Below are 20,999 nucleotides of genomic sequence, written 5' to 3'. Positions count from 1 at the left end.
AACCTGCATCTCTGGTCGCTCCTGCATCAACAGGCGGATTCTTTACCACTAGCATCACTAACATAGGCATACAGGTCCGTCTTTACATATAGGTTGGCCACCTAGGTGATACAGAATATGCTCATATTCATTTTTTTATCTTCAACCTGAAAGACCCAAATTTGGAAACTCCCCTTTAGACAGTTCATAGGTACTCATAAATTCTCTTCAGTAACCCAGTAAATATGTGGGTTTAAACTATTTAACTCAAGCTTAGAATGAAATGGTTTTGATTGTAACACATTTTTTAGGATGGTTTTTGTACTTTCATAAGAACATTGTTGAGCTTATTATCATTTACCAAATAGGGAATAAGTTTTTCAACAGGAACACAAAAGGCCTTTGAAGGAATGCAAGCACTTGTTCCCTTTTTTTTTCCTTCTATCCAATCAGTATAGGCTTGGTTATGCTGTGCTAGGGCTTCCCTGGTGGCTCAGATGGTAAAGAATCCACCTGCAATGCAAGAGACCTTGGTTCAATCCCTGGGTCAGGAAGATCCCTTGGAGAAGGGAATAGCTACCCACTCCAGTATTCTTGCCTGGAGAATTCCAGGGACAGAGGAGCCTGGTGGGTTACAGTCCATGGGGTTGCAGAGTCAGACATGACTGAGTGACTAAGCACACACATGCTGCGCTACCAACCAACCCCTAAAGTGCAGTGACTTAAAATGCGCTTCTCCTGTGCTGGATGGAAGTGGGCCTCTGCTCTTGATGGTCCCTTCAGGGCTCAGGCTGATGGAAGCATGACCTCCATATGTGCTTCCAGCATCTCCCCGGCTAGGGAATGACGTGTAACGACTCAAACTCAGCTCTCTCAATGTCAACCCAGAAGTGACACAATTACTTGTATCCCTAAACCACCGGCCACAGAAAGTAACACAGGCTTCCTAATTTCAAAGAAGGGTAGCCCTATCACAAGCTCTCCAAGGGGAGAACTGGAATGCTTGTGGCCAGCTCTAGGGCCCACTACCTCTTCCTTTATCATCTCTCACTCATTACAGAGGCAGAAACTGAGGCAGGAGGTGTTGCCTCTGATGTATCTGTTAGGTTGTCTGGCTTTGTTATCCAAAAATACTCCTGCCATCTTAGAAAGAAAATGGTTACTGTGAAATAACAAGGTCTATTTATTACTTTGGGGGAAAAAAGGAAGAAGTACACAGTGGAGGGAAGATTGAATTAAAAAATGCAAATTTTATAATTAAAGGGAGTTAATAAAAATGATACTATCTTCCTTCCTAGAATAGAGCTTATCTCAAATGACTCTGAGAGTAGGAAGGTAAGCTTTAGAATTTGAATCTTGTAATAGGTATTGGTCAGCAAACAGGGCTCCCAAATCATTTGAGGTACATGGACCATTTAGGGGTATTGGGTAATTATGGATTTTCTGGTAACTGAGTTATAGATGAAAAAACTTCCATGAATATTTTGTATTTTCACTTTTGTATTTTATTTTTAAGTGGCAGTGGGGATCAAAGATAATTATGCATGTAGTTTGTATTTAAATAAGGCATGTGAGTGGAAATATCATTTAATTTTCCTCTCAGAAATCAGTTTCAATAGCAGTGTTGAAATGTGCCATTAAGAGTACCTCATGCTATGATAATTAAATATTATGTTTTCCAAAGATGCTAAATGATATCTCCTGAGGGTCTCAAAATTTGCAAGTGTCTCTATTTTATTTAATGGAACTTTGAAATGAATAACTATTTTATAAATTGAGGATTTAAAATGAAAATTGGACATACTCAAGATATTTTATTCTATTATAAGACCAATGATAAATCCTTAACTGTCTGGATACAGTACATAAAGACTAGAAATCTTTATCTTTTCCAATAGACTATGTTAGATATGCTACTTTTTAGTTTTATTTTGGCCATTATATTTTTAAAAAAAATGAAAGTAGCCTCTTTTGTGGTAGGTGATGTCAATTTAGGTGGAAAACATCTTTATGTTGACTTTGATGTTAAAGTCAAAGAGTTGGACATGACTGAGGAACTGAACTGAACTAAACTGATGTTTAATTATATAAGTATATTCATTGTAGAAAAATCAGGAAATACTGAAGTACATAAATAGCCAAGCCAAAAAAAAAATAAAAGCCTAGTAATAATCTCCTTACCTTGGAGCCAGCATTTAACAGAGTATTTTTCTTACCAGTCTTTCCTTTAATGTGTGTGTGTGTGTGTGTGTGTGTGTGTGTATTTCTGTGTTTGTGCAATCAGAGGTGCTTAACTCCATTGAGATCATGTATGAGGAATTCTATTTCCAACATTTTCATTTAACATTAGACTATTTTGGGTGGTGACGGTAATGAGGAATGTACCGGGTCCCGTTCCATAAACGTTTTTCTTAGAATTATGGACTCTGCACCCAAATTTCAGACCACTGTTCTTCTTGGAAAAAGGCAATGATCCTTCTGCATGATATATATCCAGCAAAATGCTTTTGGGAGCAAGTGTTAAAAACCTGGCTTAGATTGGCTTGTACAAGAAGAATCTTTGTTATCCTGCATTGTAAGAAGTCTAGAGGCAATTTGGGCTTCAGGCTTGCTTGGTTTAGTGATACAACAATATAGTCGAGGACCAAAGTTCTTCCCATCTCTCCTCTTCACTATCCACCCACCTGGCTTTATCCCATGGTTGACAACAGCAGTTAAACACAATTATCAAAGTTTAAATATGCAGATATGCGGATGACAGCACCCTTATGGCAGAAAGTGAAGAAGATCTAAAGAGCCTCTTGATGAAAGTGAAAGAGGAGAGTGAAAAAGTTGGCTTAAAGCTCAACATTCAGAAAACTAAGATCATGGCATCCGGTCCCATCACTTCATGGCAAATATATGGGGAAACAGTGGAAACAGTGGCTGACTTTATTTTTCTGGGCTCCAAAATCACTGCAGATGGTGACTGCAGCCATGAAATTAAAAGACGCTTACTCCTTGGAAGGAAAGTTATGACCAACCTAGACAGCATATTCAAAAGCAGAGACATTACTTTGCCAACAAAAGGTCCATCTAGTCAAGGCTATGGTTCTTACAGTGTTCATGTATGGATGTGAGAGTTGGACTATGAAGAAAGCTAAGCACTGAACAATTGATGCCTTTGTACTGTGGTGCTAGAGAAGACTCTTGAGAGTTCCTTGGACTGCAAGGAGATCCAACCAGTCCATCCTAAAGGAGATCAGTCCTGGGTGTTCATTGGAAGGACTGATGCTGAAGCTGAAACTCCAATACTTTGGCCACCTCATGCGAAGAGTTGACTCATTTGAAAAGACCCTGATGCTGGGAAAGATTGAGGGCAGGAGGAGAAGGGAACGACAGAGGATGAGATGGCTGGATGGCATCACCGACTCAATGGACATGGGTTTGGGTGGACTCCAGGAGTTGGTGATGGACAGGGAGGCCTGGCATGCTGCGGTTCATGGGGTCGCAAAGAGTCAGACATGACTGAGCGACTGAACTGAACTGAAGTGACAACAGCAATAGGTCAACAGGCTTTCTGCTTTATTCCTAGTGGGAGAGTGAAAGGCCTCTTCCCTGTCATGGAATTAAACCTCTCTCATCATTTCAGAGTCCAGTTGGTCCAGTTTACATTACCTGGCACGATTAGCAGTTGTCTCTTGCAGGGATTAAACCTAGGATTGGGAAGGATTGACTTAGATCTCTTGGAACCCATTCTTGCTGCTAAGTCGCTTCAGTCGTGTCCGACTCTGTGCGACCCAATAGACGGCAGCCCACCAGGCTCCCCTGTCCCTGGGATTCTCCAGGCAAGAACACTGGAGTGGGCTGCCATTTCCTTCTCCAATGCGTGAAAGTGAAAAGTGAAAGTGAAGTCGTTAAGTCGTGTCCGACTCTTAGCGACCCCATGGACTGCAGCCTACCAGGCTCCTCCATCCATGGGATTTTCCAGGCAAGAGTGCTGGAGTGGGGTGCCATTGCCTTCTCCTGGAACCCATTCTTAGAGGTCAGAGTGCACCATTTAAGCTAATATGGAGAAGGTAGAATACCTAAAGAAATTTAAATTCTACTGGGAAAGGGGGGTGGATAGATGCTGGATAGGCATCTGACATTATCCAGCAAAATGGTGGATAAAGCCTGGTAGTCCAGTTGTTAAGACTCCATGCTCCCAATTCTGGGGACCTGGGTTTGATTGCTGGTCAGGGAGCTAGATTTTCCGATAGGCCATAACTAAGACCTGGAACTGCCAAAAAAAAAAAAAAAGCCCCTTACAATGTCTGCTGTCCTAGTCATATTCTAGTCTTACTGTCCACCATGTTCTCCCACCTCTTTCTTGATTGCAGTTTCAAACGAGGTGGTTATATTCTCTACCTCAGGGCCTTTGCACATGCTATTTCCTATTCCTGGGCTGCTCTTCTCTCCTCTTTTTTTCTTAGCTAACTCCTACTCATCCTTCTTGCATCCTCTCAGCACTCACCCTGACTAGGTCAAACCCTTTATTCTTCTTGCTAGCACTTGTTGGTGTTTAGCCTTTAGTGAATAGTGTCTTTTTTCCCTTTCTTGGCTAGTATTTTTTTTTCTCACTAACTCTAGTAAGAAATCACTAATTTCTCACTAACTCTAGTAAGAAAATTACTAATTTTCTCACTAATCTCTGCTCCTTCAGGGCAGAGATTAACTCACCATTTCTTGGGCCTAACACAGAGTCTGAAATGTGTAAAGTGCTCAATAAATAATTTATAAATAAAAACTGAGCAACTGAAGCTAATTTTAGAGATTAGATGCCTATATATCAAGATGAAATTTAATGTTCAAAACATAGAGTCAGTGCTTATTCATCTCTGTTTTAGGTATTTTCTTATAGAGCAATAGAGATGGTACTTTATAGTTGACACCTATAGGAGGTGTTTAGAATGTGGAGGCCAGGGCCTGGAGAGGAGGTACCAACTGCTGGCAATACCACGTGGTTAAATGAAAACATCCCACATTATTGTGGCAGATCTCATGGGTTTGTTTAGGAGGAAAGTTCATTGCATATCTCCTTTTCCCTTGGTTAATTTCACCTGCTGCTGCTGATACTGCTAAGTCGCTTGTTGTGTCCGACTCTGTGCGACCCCATAGACGGCAGCCCACCAGGCTCCCCACTCCCTGGGATTCTCCAGGCAAGAACACTGGAGTGGGTTGCCATTTCCTTCTCCAATGCATGAAAGTGAAAAGTGAAAGTGAAGTCGCTCAGTCGTGTCCGACTCTTAGCGCCCTCATGGACTGCAGCCCACCAGGCTCCTCCGTCCATGGGATTTTCCAGGCAAGAGTACAGGAGTGGGGTGCCATTGCCTTCTCCAAATATCACCTGAGGGATCTCCTTTTTCCATGAGGAAAGAGATCACCATGGATATAAATCATGATGAGAAATAATACAGTCATGATACGTAGTTTCCTGTGGACAGTATTTTTCTGTTTCATCTAATGAAAAAATATAGGTGTTAAAAAATTAAAGAGTTTTTTCAAATGTTTAATATACATGAAGAATATTATTTACTATAATGCTAGTAACTCACTAGGTTTCAGAGAATTAATATCAAACATCAATAAAAACACTAACACAAATGGTCATGGAGGTAATATATAGAAGAAATCCACTTTGTACAGAAAAACCATTTGGTTAATATTTTTCCCATGTATTTTAAACAATCTTTGTTTACACTGTCTTAGTGTCTGCCTACTCTCTCATGTCTGAAAATGCCATTTCTAACCTTAGATTAAGACATTTCATCCCCTCCCCTTCTTGCTTTATAAGTAGAGCTCAGGTGACCATCTCAGCATAAATCCACATGCCAGATTTTGTCCTCCAGACTGATTATCAGAAATAGCATTAGTGGGATCTCCACTTTCCACGTCCAGCTTTGAAAGGCTTCCATGAATTCAATGTTCTAAAAGTGAGTTGGCTCATCGTGGTTTGAAATTGGAGAAGACTAAGCTGGGGAGATGAGGTGTCTAGCTCAGGGTGTTGCACTGATTCACTTTTTTGACATTCAATAAAGGAGGACTCAGCAACTGTCCCTGGGGTGGGGGCACTGGGATCTGCCCAGATGCGCTGATTGTCGGAGAGATGGCTGCATCCAACAAGACACAAGGACATTTCCTGCCTGGGCCCGGTGTGTGGGAACCTTGAGGGAACTCAGGTGAAGTCCGTGTCAGCACCTCACCTTTAAATACTGGACTTGGAATGTGATCAATCAGCAAGCCACAAGGGAGGAAGTATAAATAAAACATGTCCCTTGCAAAGAGGGCAAAGCTGCAATTTGCCAAGTGCACTGTAATTGCTTCTGGTTAATTATCTCAGTGGTGAGATGGGAGCACCAAAAGCACACATTTACATTCATACTGTGGATAAAAATAATACCACTCCTTGGATGATCCTGATTTTGTTGTTGGGATGTGGACAATGCATTCCCATGTCCCCTGGATGGTAAGTGGTAGATGGTGACCTCATACAGCTCTGCTGTTTGAATTGTCAATTTTTATCATCATTGTAATTGCTTACAATAATTATGTTACTCTAATTATTATATATTTAATATAATTATATTGCTGTTAATTAATAAAAAGGACTGATAATTACAATAATACTAAATGCAGTCACTGGACTAAGTACTTTGGAACATGCATGAGCTCTTTGAATGCTCAAAACAACCCTAAGAGGAAAGATTCTTTTTCTAATTTTCAGATTTGGCACCTGAAGCTCAGAGAGGTTTAGCGACTTGTTTGAGATCACACAGCAGCCACTGAATCCCAGTTGTTATGCTGGGATCCAGAGAATTTTGTCTGAAGGACAGTAGCAGCCACCTTGGTGCCCCACCTAGATTTCCCGTGGCCCTTTTCACCATTCGGTGCACCCACCCACCCAACTGCTGGAGGTGCTTTTGTTAACAGTTCACTCCTGATGCCTATCTGGGAACACTGCTCTTCAGAGACCAGGCCGATTTGTCTGGAAGTACCAGAGAATAATGGCCCCCACACTGGATGAGCCCATAATTAATAAACTAGCTGATGCAGAAATATAAAAGAACAACACCCTTGTCTTATGGTGGTTCAAGTTCCGTAATGCAGTGTGTGGTCTAGATCTCTCCGCAGGATCAAGCTACCGTTAGATGTCACCGGAAACTACAGTCTTGTTTAAAACGTCTGCTCCTTCCCTATCCTACTTCCTTTCTTCCTCCCCATGCATGTTCAGATCACTCTTTTAAATAAATGTGTTTTATACAAATCCCTTCTTAGGCTCTGCTTCTCCGAAGCCTGACCAAAGACAGTCACTATACAAAGTGGGCCCCTGGTAAGTCTGCTGACTTGCTGAAGGCATCCTTGCCGTGGAAGCAGTATTACCTTGTCTGTATGACCTTGGGTAAGTCCCTTACCTCTCGGGGCCTCATGTCCCTTCTCTGAAAGAAGAGAAGAATAGACTGGATGGTCCCCAGAGCCTCTTCTAGTCCTGAGCCACTGACATTTCCACTTCTAAAAATCCATTTGTTTGTAGTTAGCTTTATGGCTGTGCCCAAAGAGGGACGTTGGTTTGGCAGCTTGCACTGAATAGGAAGGCTCCCAGAGACTGAACTTTTTTCCCCTGCCGTCTCCATCTTTACCACAGAGAACTCCGGAAGAGACTGGAGCCCACTGGGTACTTATGTGGGTGACCCTGAGGATCCAGTTAAACCTGGAATGTCTCTGGGAGGAAATAGTACTCCTGAGGTTGGCAAAAAGGGCAGCATCCCCCAGGGAGGCAAGTTGGGATTTTTGAGAAAGAAGTGGTCTGGATGAGGCAAGAAGAAGCAAAAAGGACACCAACCTCACCTTTGGAACATAAATCAATTTTCACCCAAGAGACCTGTAGGAAATCTGTGCTCCCAGGAACAGCCAGCTTTCAGAAGCAAGTGGTGCTCAGAGATTCCTTAAGATACCAGACCAGGCAGCCCAGTCGCCAGGGAAAGAGAAAGTGACCAGGGAGTCATACCACAGGACTTCTACCAGGAAATCATTTGTCAGGCTCTTGTGAAAAATGGAAGGCAAGTGCTTCGCATCAATTCTGGCCTCCTTTGTAAGTGCTTCCTGTTCTGAAAAGGCTGAAAAGGGGAAGATGGAATTTCCCAGACTCCTTCGCACCTAGATTTCCAGATGTGCTCCAACTTCAGCTAAGCATAAATGTTCAGGCGGGAATCAGAAGATAGAAAATGAGGCAGAGGCCGTTTCTACAGCTTCTGAGGACACTGACAGAGACGGGCTGTGGGGGGTGGAGGGCTGGGGGGTGGTAAATAGTGGACGGGCACCCATTTTTGGTTCTGCAGATTGTAGCAGGCAGTGAGGGTGTGGAGTTGGAGGCACCAACGGAGACTTCCTGACTTAGGTGCCTCTCTGGCCATGGCAGTAATTGCATGCGTATGAGTATGCATATTCTTTTTCTAATTTTCAGATTTGGCACCTGAAGTTTCTGGATCAGTCAGTGCTTTCTTGTCATAGAAAAGGCAGGAGACTTTTGGAAGGTCCAATTCTGCCAGTTTAGAAAACTTAAGCTAGAGTCATTTTCTTCACATCTCTAATGATTCTGTAGGACACATAATACTTTGAACTAAATGCCTTCTGCCTATAGTTGCTAGAATGTATTTCATGCTCTATAAGCAGACCCTGATGGGTTTATGGGCCCAAGTTACATAGTAGAAGTAAAGTTGCCCTAAAAACATAAAGTGCATAGTGCCCTCAATAACAACCACTGGGTCACTAGGGATTAAGAATGTACCCAGAGCAACTCTTTTTTTTAAGATTTTTCTAATGTGGATAATATTTTTAAGGTCTTTTATTGAATTCGTTTGGAGAAGGAAACGGCAACCCACTCCAGTATTCATGCCTGGAAAATCCCATGGACCGAGGAGCCTGGTGGGCTACAATCCATGGGGTTGCAAAGAGTCGGACATGACTGAGCGACTTCTGTGTGTGTGTGTGTGTGTGTGTGTGTGTGTACTGAATTCGTTACAATACTGTTTTCTGTTTTGGCTTCTTGGCCCTGAGGCATGTGGGACTCTTGCGCCCCCAGCAGGGATTGAACCTGCGCCTGCCACATTGGAGGCAAAGTCTTAACCACGGGAGCTCCAGGGATGTCCCCAGGGCAGATCTTAAGAACCCATGCTGTGCTGGCCGTCACCTCCATCCTCATAAAGTCCTGGAGAGCAGACATGATCACCCCATTGTGCAAATGAGAGAATTACAGCACAGAGACACTGCTTCTTTCCTATGGTCACACTGCTGGGAGGTGGGAGGTGGCAGAACCAGGTTAAACTGGCAGCCTACCACCGGGTTCTCCAGGCAAGAATACTGGAGTATTTCCTCCTCCAGGGGACCATGTTTTGTCAAAACTCTTCACTATGCTCCGTCCCTCTTCGATGGCCCTGCATGACATGGCTCATAAATTCATTGAGTTATGAAAGCCTCTTCACCAAAACAACATGTGATCCTAGAAGGGGTCAGCCTACCACACGGCCTCGTTGGGTAGGGACGGCTCTATTTCAGACACAAGGACCTGGCAAAGTTCTTAAATACAGAAAAGTGATTTTTGTGCTAAGAAATATCTCTGGGGACATTTGCCCTCTTAAACACTTTAGTAAAGTTGGAGTAACTTTATTTTATGCAAGGCTAGACAAGCTTCTGTTTTGACCATCATATCAGCACTAACACACCAAGATTCCTAAATAGTAAGGATTTGACGAGGAGACAAGAAGGGTTGTTGAAATCCTGTGCTCCCAACGATAGGGGTGAAAAAGGAGGGTCACTGTAGCAAAGGGAAGAAGGTTCTGGGAGCTTCCATGAAAGGTGCTGAGCCTGGCTATACAGAGGGGCAATGTGATGGATGCTCAAGTCAGGATTTAAGTTTCAACCAGAAAAACAAAGGAGTCACAGGCTGAAAAAAGAAGTGAGAGATGGAAGAAGGAAAGAGCCATCCTCCGAGGCCACCATCCTAGCTCAGAAATGAGAATCCATCAGTATTGGGGAAAGGGCAGGAGAGAAGCCAATGGGGGAAAAAAGGTAGGAAAAGAAAAAAATCAAGAAGAAAAACATGCATGTGGTCAAGTTTGATTGGCTCCTCTCAGTTTTGTGTGTGTGTGTGTGTGTGTGTGAGAGAGAGAGAGAGAGAGAGAGAGAGAGAGCGCGCGCGCGCAACGTGATTCTGACCCATCTGGTTCGGCAGCACAGCTACTGCTCTCCAGCCACCCTTGGGTCCGACTGTTGTTAACCTAATCTGAACACCACCCCCAAGGCCCTGTGCCCTCCTTGAAGGTGGCACTTCCACATCATTCAGCTCTTGCTTTTCCATTTCTCAAGCTGTTAACAGCACAAAGGCTTGGACCCAGGCTAGGTGAGGCTAGACCAGCCATGCAACCTTGGGTGAGTTACCCAGTCTCTCTGAACCTCAAAGTTCTCACCAGTACAATGAAAATGATAATCATGCTTGTGATACAGCTTAAATGAGATAATACATGCAAAAGACCCAACCAAGGGCTTGGCATTCAGCAAGTTCTCTTGGAACTTGGAACTAATGGAAACTTTTGTTCTCTTTATCTAGCATCCTGTCCTTTTTCTCTGTACTTGTTGCAGGTATTGGGCTGTACCCTGCAAGCCTGCAAGCCCTGTACTACTTGACCAGCTTTAAGACCAAATAAAGAGCCCAGAGTCAGTGACAGAGACGTCAATGGTTTAATGGATAGGGAGATCTTACATGTCTGAAGCAAGGTCCTGGAGCAACCCCCAACCGCTGCGGCAGATGTTCGGCAGGGCATGGTGGCAGTCTTCGCTTCTGCAGAGAGGAGGAGGTTTACAGTTACAGTGGGAATTGATGTCAGGTTGGCTCATCAGTTACCAGGGAAACCAGGAGATAAGCTATCTCAGTGAAGATGTTCTGATATTAAGCTAGAACAATAATGAGCTGGGACAGGGTCAAGTATGTTGGAAGGTCAGTCATGTGAGCAGAGGGTAGGTGAAGAAGGCTCTGGTGGAGCCAACGATATACAGAGAGCAAGAGAGCAGCCATCCTGGGTGGCCTGACCATGCACCCCAACCCCTACATACCCTGCATGACCCTTACAATCTTTGTTCACCCCTCTTCTGCTATGTCCCTGCGGTCTGGTCAGTAGAGGGGCACTGCAACCAGATACCACAAATGTAATAAAGACACCAGCAGCTAAAGAGTATCAGGAGTAAGACACCAAATGTGCTAAGAACACTCACTTGCCAGTATGTCAGCAAATTTTGGAGCCAAGCACTTAACAGACCAATGGAGAGGGAGTCAATGGCGGCCGTGTCCCGTCCGGTTACAAGGAAGGTAAGGCCACCCTTGGTTTTCACAAACCCAGAGCCACCCCATGTGGACAAGGGAGGCTCCAACTCTAAAACAAACATTCTGGGGGCCTAGCAGGAATCAGCAGTCACGGTACAGGTCTGCCACCCCATGTTATGCTGAGTGCCACTCCTCCATTGTTGGTCATCCCTCATGGTTGCATCAGTTGGGTCTATTTTTCATGCAAGCCTAGAGGGAGGATGACAAACAGCACCTCACTGGAGATGCAGCAGTTAGACTCATTTCACAGTGAGGTCACTTGCTTCCCACTCCTCAAATAGATATCCTTTATTCAGGCTACAGGTGAAATGTAAGACACTGGATAGGCATGACACAGGGAGACCATGACCATTCAGCAAACACAAGCATGGCCTGCATTCTGAGATAACGCCACTTCTGCCTGAAGTTTCTGTTCCGTCTGCAACACAGTTTGATTAACTCAAATTTGCTGTAATATAGGAATGTATCTAAAATCATGTCTATAACTGCCACCTAGTTTTATGTTGGATGTCTGAACCACAGCTACTCCATTTTGATTTTTCCAATGCATTCTCCTCCTCAATGGCCAAAGCTGATGTACAATGCATGTTCAGTAGGCCACAACACAGGCCACTCTGTCACGTGGCTTACATTAAACCATGTACAAACCAGAATGACTTCCCCATACCTCAGAATGTGAAGATTTTTCCATGACTTACCCTTTGGATTGAAAATCTTTCAATGGACCAAAATATTTGTCCCTTAAGGTCAGGGTCCTGCCCTGGGCCTACTTTATATTTGCCTATATATGCATTTATATTTGTCACTTTGGGGGACAACTGATCAGATAAACTCAGAATTACATTAATGGGGAAACATTTTAGCAGCTATACAGTTGATCAATTATATCAAACTTTTATAAAAACATTATACCTGTGCTTTTAGCAATAGACTTAAAGCAAGTAGTGTCATATATCACAAGTAGTTATACTCTGTGACAACTTCACTGGAGAATTTGCTTTTCCTTCAGAACATCAGGGCAAAAGTGTGGCCTACACAACTTTCAAAAATCTAGATCTCAATTAACAGGACTAGAATTTAATATCTATTGAACCATAATCTTTCTCTCTCTAAAAGTACCCTCATTTCCACCAAACACAGTCAAAGCAAGACTAATTTGTTTGCAAAAGAAACCTGGTCAGTTGGCCACATAAGGCTTCTCCAAACTGGCTGTGGTAGAACTCCTCAGAAGGAATCTCAGACTGAACTCCCCAAAAGCATCTCAGGGCCAGGAAAACCATGCCAAAAGTTTGCCATCAGGCTCTGCCTCAATGAATTTCCCTCTTCCAGAGGTCCCCCAAATATGGAGATTCCAGCATAGGCCATTTTTTTTTCCCATTCACCTGACAAGGATGCTCAGAACCCAAGAGTCTCCAGTTTCTGGAGGGATCAGGCAGAGAGAAAAGAAAAATGTTTCAATTCTACCCACAGGTCAAGCTTACCAAATTGTTGTAAGTTATAACTAATTTGAGGGGAAGGGCTTCCCTATATCTGGAAACAGATCAAACCCAGTAATATTCCAGATGAAATCCATAAAAAGTATTATCATATTCACCAGTTCACTCAGCAACCAATCCTTGTGTTAATTTTTTAGAAGTCATTAAGGTTTTCCATTAGGATTCTTTAATTTCTTACTCAGTTCAGCAGTATGATCTGAAATTTATCAGAGACCCGTACTTGTCAAAAGTCCTTCCTATGAATCTTCTTGAAGATGAAGAACTTTTGCAAGAGCATCAGAATACAAACATAACTGTCATAAATGACAAAAAGACTTAAACTGGTTAAACATCTTATTACAATGTAACCAATAAAGAAACTTGGTAATAATAACTAGAATTATGACTGATTATAATCTTAATCCTTAAAAACTTTAACCTCTGGCAAAAACCAAGAAGCAAGTAATTGTGCACTGCTTGTCATACCAGCATTTTCAACTGGAAAACTTATGTTTTAGTCTTCCTCTCCTAAGAAGGCAAAGGTAAGTAAACTTACATGTGCTCAGAAATTAATGTTTCAATATTATCCTATTTGAAATGACCCAAATAGTCAACGAATTCTCATTTAATACAGTTTAGTTTCAAGTTACCAAATCTGGAGAGACTAATTTTTTTAGATAGACATTCTCAAAATATAATAATTTCTATCAGTTCAGTTCAGTTCAGTCACTCAGTCATGTCTGACTCTTTGTGACCCCATGGACTGCAGCACGCCAGGCCTCCCTGTCCATCACCAACTCCTGCAATTTACTCAAATTCATGTCCACTGAGTCGGTGATGCCATCCACCCATCTCATCCTCTGTCGTTCCCCTTCTCCTCCTGCCTTCAATCTTTCCCAGCACCAAGGTCTTTTCAAATGAGTCAGTTCTTCGCATCAGGTGGCCCAAGTATTGGAGTTTCAGCTTTAGCATCAGTCCTTCCAATAAATATTCAGGACTGATTTCCTTTAGGATGGACTGGTTGGATCTCCTTGCAGTCCCAGGGACTTTCAAGAGTCTTCTCCAACACCACAGTTCAAAAGCATCAATTCTTTGGTGCTCAGCTTTGCTTTCTGTATAGTCCAACTCTCACATCCATACATGACTACTAGAAAAACCATAGCGTTGACTGGACGGAACTTTGTTGGCAAAGTAATGTCTCTGCTTTTTGATATGCTGTCTAGTTTGGTCATGACTTTTCTTCCAAGGAGTAAGCATCTTTTAATTTCATGGCTGCAGTAGAGCTTATTTAAGAGCTCTAATCTCATTTAACATTTGCTTAAAGTTCCATCCTGTCAAGTTATTTTCCTTGCTGACAAATTTGCAGCAGATATAATGAGGTCTTATTTGATCTCTAGTAAACCAACGTACAACAGCAATATTATACTTAATCCTGATAACTCTAAAAACACGTCTACATTAATCAAACCAGCAAGCTTAAGCTAGCTTCAATACCAGATATAGACTCAATACTGAATATTTTCCTGATCATGTGAACCTGAAATTCATTCTGGCCAGTTTTTCATATTTCTGAGAATTCACCTAAGCACATAATTTATTTTATACTAGTTAAGCAGAGCTTATCCACAAAGCGATCTTGGCAATACCATTTGGAGGCTGAGACACCTCATTTTTATAAGAAATACATTCAGTTCAGTTGCTCAGTCTTGTCCGACTCTTTGCAACCCCAAGGACTGCAGCACTCGAGGCCTCCCTGTCCATCACCAAATCCTGGAGTTTACTCAAACTCATGTTCATTGAGTCAATGATACCATCAACCATCTCATCCTCTGTCGTCTCCTTATCCTCCTGCCTTCAATCTTTCCCAGCATCAGGGTCTTTTCAAATGAGTCAGTTCTTCGCATCAGATAGCCAAATTATTGGAGTTTCAGCTTCAACATCAGTCCTTTCAAAGAACACCCAGGACTGATCTCCTTTAGGATGGACTGGTTGGATCTCTTTGCTGTCCAAGGGACTCTCAAGAGTCTTCTCCAACACCACAGTTCAAAAGCATCAATTCTTCGGCGCTCAGCTTTCTATATAGTCCAACTCTCACATCCATACATGACTACTGGAAAAACCACTGCTTTGACTAGACAGACCTTTGTCTGAAAAGTAATGTCTCTGCTTTTTAATAAGCTGTCTAGGTCGATCATAGCTTTTCTTTCAAAGAGCAAGTGTCTTTTAATTTCATGGCATAGTCACCATCTGCAGTGATTTTGAAGCCCCAAAAAGATAAAGTCTGTAACTGTTTCCACTGTTTCCCCACCTATTTGCCATGAAGTGATGGGACCGGATGCCATGATCTTAGTTTTCTGACTGTTAAATTTTAAGCCAACTTTTTCACTCTCCTCTTTCACTTTCATCAAGAGGCTCTTTAGATCTTCTTCACTTTCTGCCATAAGGGTGGTGTCATCTGCATATCTGAGGTTATTGATATTTCTTCCGACAGTCTTGATTCCAGCTTGTGCTTCATCCAGTTCAACACTTCTCATGATGTACTCTGCATATAAATTTAATAAGCAGGGTGACAATACACAGCCTTGATGTTCTTCTTTCCAGATTTGGAACCAGTCTGTTGTTCCATGTCCAGTTCTAACTGTTGTTTCTTGACCTGGCTACAGATTTCTCAGGAGGCAGGTTAGGTGGTCTTCTATCCCCATCTCTTGAAGAATTTTTCACAATTTGTGGTGATCCACACAGTCAAAGGCTTTGGCATAGTCAATAAAGCAGAAGTAGATATTTTTCTGAAAGTCTCTGGGTTTTTCGATGATCCAATGGATGTTGGCAATTTGATCTCTGGTTCCCCTGCCTTTTATAAATCCAGCTTGAACATCTGGAAGCTCATGATTCATGTACTTCATGAATCATGGTGAAGCCTGGCTTGGAGAATTTTGAGCATTACTTTGCTAGTGTGTGAGATGAGAGTAATTGTGTGGTAGCCTGAACATTCTTTGGCATGCCTTTCTTTGAGATTGGAATGAAAACTGACCTTTTCCAGTCCTGTGGCCACTGCTGAGTTTTCCAAATTTGCTGGCATATTGAGTGCAGCACTTTCACAACATCATCTTTTAGGATTTGAAATAGCTGAACTGGAATCCCATCACCTCCACTAGCTTTGTTTGTAGTGATGCTTCCTAAGGCCCATTTGACTTCACATTCCATGATGTCTGGCTCTAGGTAAGTGATCACACCATCGTGATTATCTGGGTCATGGGATTAGAAACACAAACTACTATATATAAAATAAACAAACAAAAAGGTTCTACTATGTATAACACAGAGAACTATATTCAATATCTTATAATAACCTAATGGAAAAGAATATTAAAAAATACATTTCATATACACATATATATATTTATAACTGAATTACTGCTATATACCTGAAAACATTTACAAATCAATTATATAATAATTTAAAAAAACAGCGAAATTCTGAAAATACTCTCAAATTTAAGAAAAAGGGAAAAAGACAAGATTAATAATATGTTAATATAACATAATTAATAAAATTATATTACATTTTTATTTTTTACTTTTAAAAGAAAACAAACAAACAAAAAGCAGTGGCCAGTCCACAGATGTGGCTGCTGCCTTATTGTTAACTTTTTTTCCTCACTGTAATTGTGGCCAACAGCACCACAAAAGCCTTAGTTCCCTGTACTCTCGTGGCGGCTGCCATTCACCAAGGACAGCCACCAGAGTCTCACACACTAGTGAACAACCACCTCAGGATCACCCCCACAACTTCTGCGCCCCAAATGCTAACCGACAGCCACCTCAGGATTACATCCCTAACTTTCAAGCCCCCAAAGCTTCTTCCCAACGTCTAGGCACTCTCGGGAGTCTCCTCAGTCTCCCAGCTGCTTCACCAATCGTTTGGCTCACCTTGCAGGCCGACAAGCCTTGTAGTTGTCAGCTTGCAGACCGAAGAAACACCCCGGTGTCGGTGACAGAGACATCAAAGGTTTCATGGATAGAGGGAGTTTACTTATGTGAAGCAAGGTCCTGGAGTGACAACCCACTGTGTGCAGTGAACGGTGGCCTCTGGACACTGCAGCATGGACACGGCGGCCATCTTCACACCCTGCAAGCCAAGGTTACTGGTTATAGGCAGAAGTGACCTGATGTCTGATTGGTTCATTGGTTGCTAGGAAACCAGTAGGGAAACACGCCCCGCAAGGGCCCCTGTGATAAGCTATCCTGGTGCTGGTGTTTTGATTTAAAGGTTAGAGCAATCACCAGGACTTCCCTGGTGGTCCAGTGGTAAAGAATCCCCCTGCCTATGCAGGGGACATGGGTTTGATCCCTGGTCTAAGAAGGTCCCACATGCTGAAGGGCAACCAAGCTGGCGAACCGCAACTACTGAACTCCACACTGTAGAGCCTGTGCGCCCCAACAAGAGAAACCACCTCAATGAGAAGCCCACACACTGCAACGAAGAGTAGCCCTGCTCAGGCAACTAGAGAAAGCCGGTGTACAGCAATAAAAACAACCCAGTGCAGCCAAAAATAAATAAATAAAAATTTAAAAATTAAAAAAAAAAACAATCACCAGCCCACCTGTTAGTGGGGGGCAGGGCCAGTATGTAGCAAGGTCAATCAGGTGAGGAGGGTGTAGGTGAAGCAGGCAGGGGATGTACAGTAAGTAAAAGAATACCCACCTTGGATGGCTGACCGTACAACTGGTGAGATAGAAAATAGTAAGGCTTAAAGAATCTGGACTCCTACTTGGCTCTACATTTACTATGTGATTTGTGGGGAAATCTCTAGATCCACTGGGCATCACTGTTTCCATCTCTGAAATGGTGGCACGTGAGAAAACGTTCAAATGAATGAGATCTGTGTTTGACATGATCATATCATTTCTACTCTGGCAGAGAGACTCCTGGAAAGTCAGAACTAACTCTGCTGGTCTTTGCAAGTTGAAGTAGTCTTTGTCTCAGGCTCTGCATTGATCCATTGCTGTTCCAAAAACCATTTGTTAAGAACTTTTTTTTTTTTTTTTGGTCATGCTATGCTGGATCTCAGTTCCCCCACCAGGGATTGAACCCATGGCCCCTGTACTGGAAACGTGGAGTCTTAACTACTGGACAGCAAGGGAAGTCCCCATTGAGGACTTCTTTATGCTAAACCCCCATCTCTAGGATAATTCATGTCTACTCTTCTCTGAAATCGCTGCAGCTCAAATACAATTGCTTTCCCTGACCTGTTAGTGGGGTGCTGGGCTGGCTCATATTGTCTTGTCAGAGCTGATTTGTTAGATTTTGGGGAATTCTATAAGGCAATTGGGCTTCCCTGGTGGTGCAGTGGTAAAGAAACTGCCTGCCAATGTAGGAGATGTGGGTTCGGATCCCTCAGGAAATGGCAACCCATTCTGGTATTCTTGCCTGGGAAGTCCCATGGACAAAGGAGCCTGGCAGGCTACAGTCAATGGGGTCACAAAAGAGTTGGACACGATTTAGCGACTAAACAACATGAGGCAGTTATTAAGCATTTATTTATTTATTAAGTTTTACTTATTAAGCAGTTATTAAGCACCAAATTATAACTACTTGCAATTAAATGTTATATTAAAAACAAAGATAATAAACTTGAGTCTCATCACTTTCTAGTTACCTTACACATTTTACCCATAGCCGTGCTCTTGAGGTTACCTGCATCTATTTTAGCTATACACTGGTATGCACAGCTCTTTCCAACTCTATGTTCAGTGACTTCATGTTGGTAGCTTAAAATCAGGCATGGCAGGAATATTTATAACTCAGAAATCAGCAGATGTTACAAATAAAGGTTTTTCCCCCCAAGAGTTGGCTGTGAAACATTTGCCAGCACCCCACTGCCTTAGGCACTGGGAGAAGGCGGCCTTCCCCAAGGAGCATTATTGGCAAACACATGAGTCACGCTCAGTTCCACCAGCAAGTCAGCATGGCCCTCAGGCTGGAAGCTATTCTGTATTTGTCACCCATTTATTAATACAATTTCCTCAGCAAAGCTTTCCTAGCCTGTTCCTAAGAGGCAGATACACTTGATTCACCCACAGGCCTATTATCATTACTGCATTCCTATTTGACTCTTTACAATTTAATTAATATGGAGCAGCCAAGATGCTCCTTTTCTTTCTCTCTCTCCCTCTCCTTGCTCGCCTGAGGCACTGTCTAAGCACACTAGAGAAGTCCTCGGTGCTTGGGCTGCTTGCTGTTAAGGGCAGATGGCATATGGATGATCTGGGCTTTGTGGGGAAACGATTCCACACTTCCTCTCACCCCTACCAAGAAGACAATGCTGAAACCCCATCTCTACCCCACCAACTGTGAACTGGAGGGATGTAAGGCATTCCACCTGCTGGCCCCTCTACCCAAAGGGATGGGATGGAATTAGTTGTGATATCCCACAGAATATTAATCAACTGGCCTCTTCTGATCTCCCAAATCCACATCTGGGCTGCCGGAGTGGGTACAGATAGCAAAGTGGGAGGGAGCTTTAGAACAAGACCCCAGTTATCACTGCAGACCAATATGTTCCCTGGACCCGTGGACAGGAAAGCCTGTGAATGCTGCTGAGTGAGGAAGGGCACAGACATAACTTGTAGTAAAGAGCCTGGAGTGGTGGTACCTTTTTGGTGCACTGGGAAACAGCCTGCTTTCATACCTGAAATAAACCCATGGAAGCTAAGTGACTTTGAGGCTTAGGGGTAACTTTTGCAAACAGAATCTGCAGTGGAGAAGTCCTGGCTCATGTGGGAGGGGCCAGGCGGGCAGACGAGGTCGAGGGGGTGGGCTTTGGAGACCAACAGTTAGGTTTGGTGTCCTGGTCTGTCCTTACCATCCTAGCCTCCATGTCATCACCTTCAATGGAGATATGAATGATACCACTTGCCACTTAGAGTTGTTTTGAAGATTAAATGGAGAATGTAAAAAGCTTAGGGATTTTACTGGTGGTCTGAGCTCCCAGTGCAGGTGGCCTGGATTTGATCCCCGCCCCCCAACTCCAGTACTCTTGCCTGGAAAAATCCCATGGACGGAGGAGCCTGGTGGGCTGCAGTCCATGGGGTTGCTAAGAGTCAGACACGACTGAGCGACTTTACTTTCACTTTTCACTTTCATGCATTGGAGAAGGAAATGGCAACCCACTCCAGTGTTCTTGCCTGGAGAATCCCAGGAACGGGGGAGCCTGGTGGGCTGCCATCTGTGGGGAGGCACAGAGTCGGACACAACTGAAGCGACTTAGCAGCAGTAGCAGTAGCAGGGAACTAGGTCCCACATGCCACAACTAAGAGCTTGCATGCTGCAACTGAAGATATCATGTGTTGAAACCGAGACCCAGTGCAGTCAAAATAAACAAACATTAAAAAAAGAAACAAGTTTAGCAGCAGGCTGGACATCTTGAAAGTACTCAGTTAATATTGGGCCTGGGGCCAGGGATGGGAGAGGGACATTTTACACAAAGATCTTTTTTATTGATTCCATTTTTCAAGGTTATGTGTTTATAATACCTATTTCTTTTTTAAAGTGAAAAAAATAGTGCTACATGAGCAGAGTTTTACTGGATTGGGAAAAGGATGACAAATATTCATAAAACTCCTTCTTCTCTAGGTAAAGAATCATTTTACCTCATCTGTAAAATGGGGTAAAAATAGCACTAACATCACGAGGTGTTTGTGAGAATGAGGGCTCAACCCCGTGCTTGGCATGTGGTTGTGCTCTGTAAATGTGAATTCCGCCCCCATTAGCGTAAAGCCTATGGCCTGAGATCCTGCATGGAGCCTGCTCTTCCGGTCCCATGTCTGCCATCCTCTCAGCCAATACTTAAGGTGGTTTCTAGGGAGGAGAACCCCTGCAACTAACTAGCCCCAGCAGGAACCTCAGAGAGCTGAGTCTGAGCCTCTTCTGCAGGCTGGCTAAATTCCACGGTCATCAGTTCCTGGAAGGTGGTTGGCAGACAGGTTCCAGCGGTGTTGCTCGCTTGTCCTGACTCTGGTTACCCGCAGGCAAGGATGCAGGACATAGGAAGACAAAGTGCACTCTGGCATCTTTGTGTTTGGCAGGGATGAGAGATTTGGCGGGAAAATTAGGAGACATGGATTAAATGTGGAACGAAAGGCTGACC

The 20,999-nt window shown here is 43.2% G+C and overlaps 1 long non-coding RNA gene across 1 annotated transcript in view; it reads right to left on the bottom strand.

The window, feature by feature from the left end:
* LOC132343469 (uncharacterized) overlaps positions 1–17,005 on the bottom strand; it is a 61,005-nt gene extending 44,000 nt beyond the window's left edge. The window contains exons 1-2 of the long non-coding RNA XR_009492312.1: positions 16,780–17,005; positions 10,757–10,834 (exon numbers count right to left, since the gene is read on the bottom strand). This is a non-coding gene — a long non-coding RNA (uncharacterized lncRNA). The remainder of the gene's footprint in view (positions 1–10,756; positions 10,835–16,779) is intronic.
* Between the last annotated feature and the right edge of the window lie 3,994 nt (positions 17,006–20,999).

This window comes from Bos taurus, chromosome 22 (assembly GCF_002263795.3).
Source record: "Bos taurus isolate L1 Dominette 01449 registration number 42190680 breed Hereford chromosome 22, ARS-UCD2.0, whole genome shotgun sequence".
NCBI classification, from domain to species: domain Eukaryota; kingdom Metazoa; phylum Chordata; class Mammalia; order Artiodactyla; family Bovidae; genus Bos; species Bos taurus.
The sequence above is the reverse complement of the archived record's forward strand: the minus strand, read 5'-3'. Positions and strand labels throughout refer to the sequence as shown.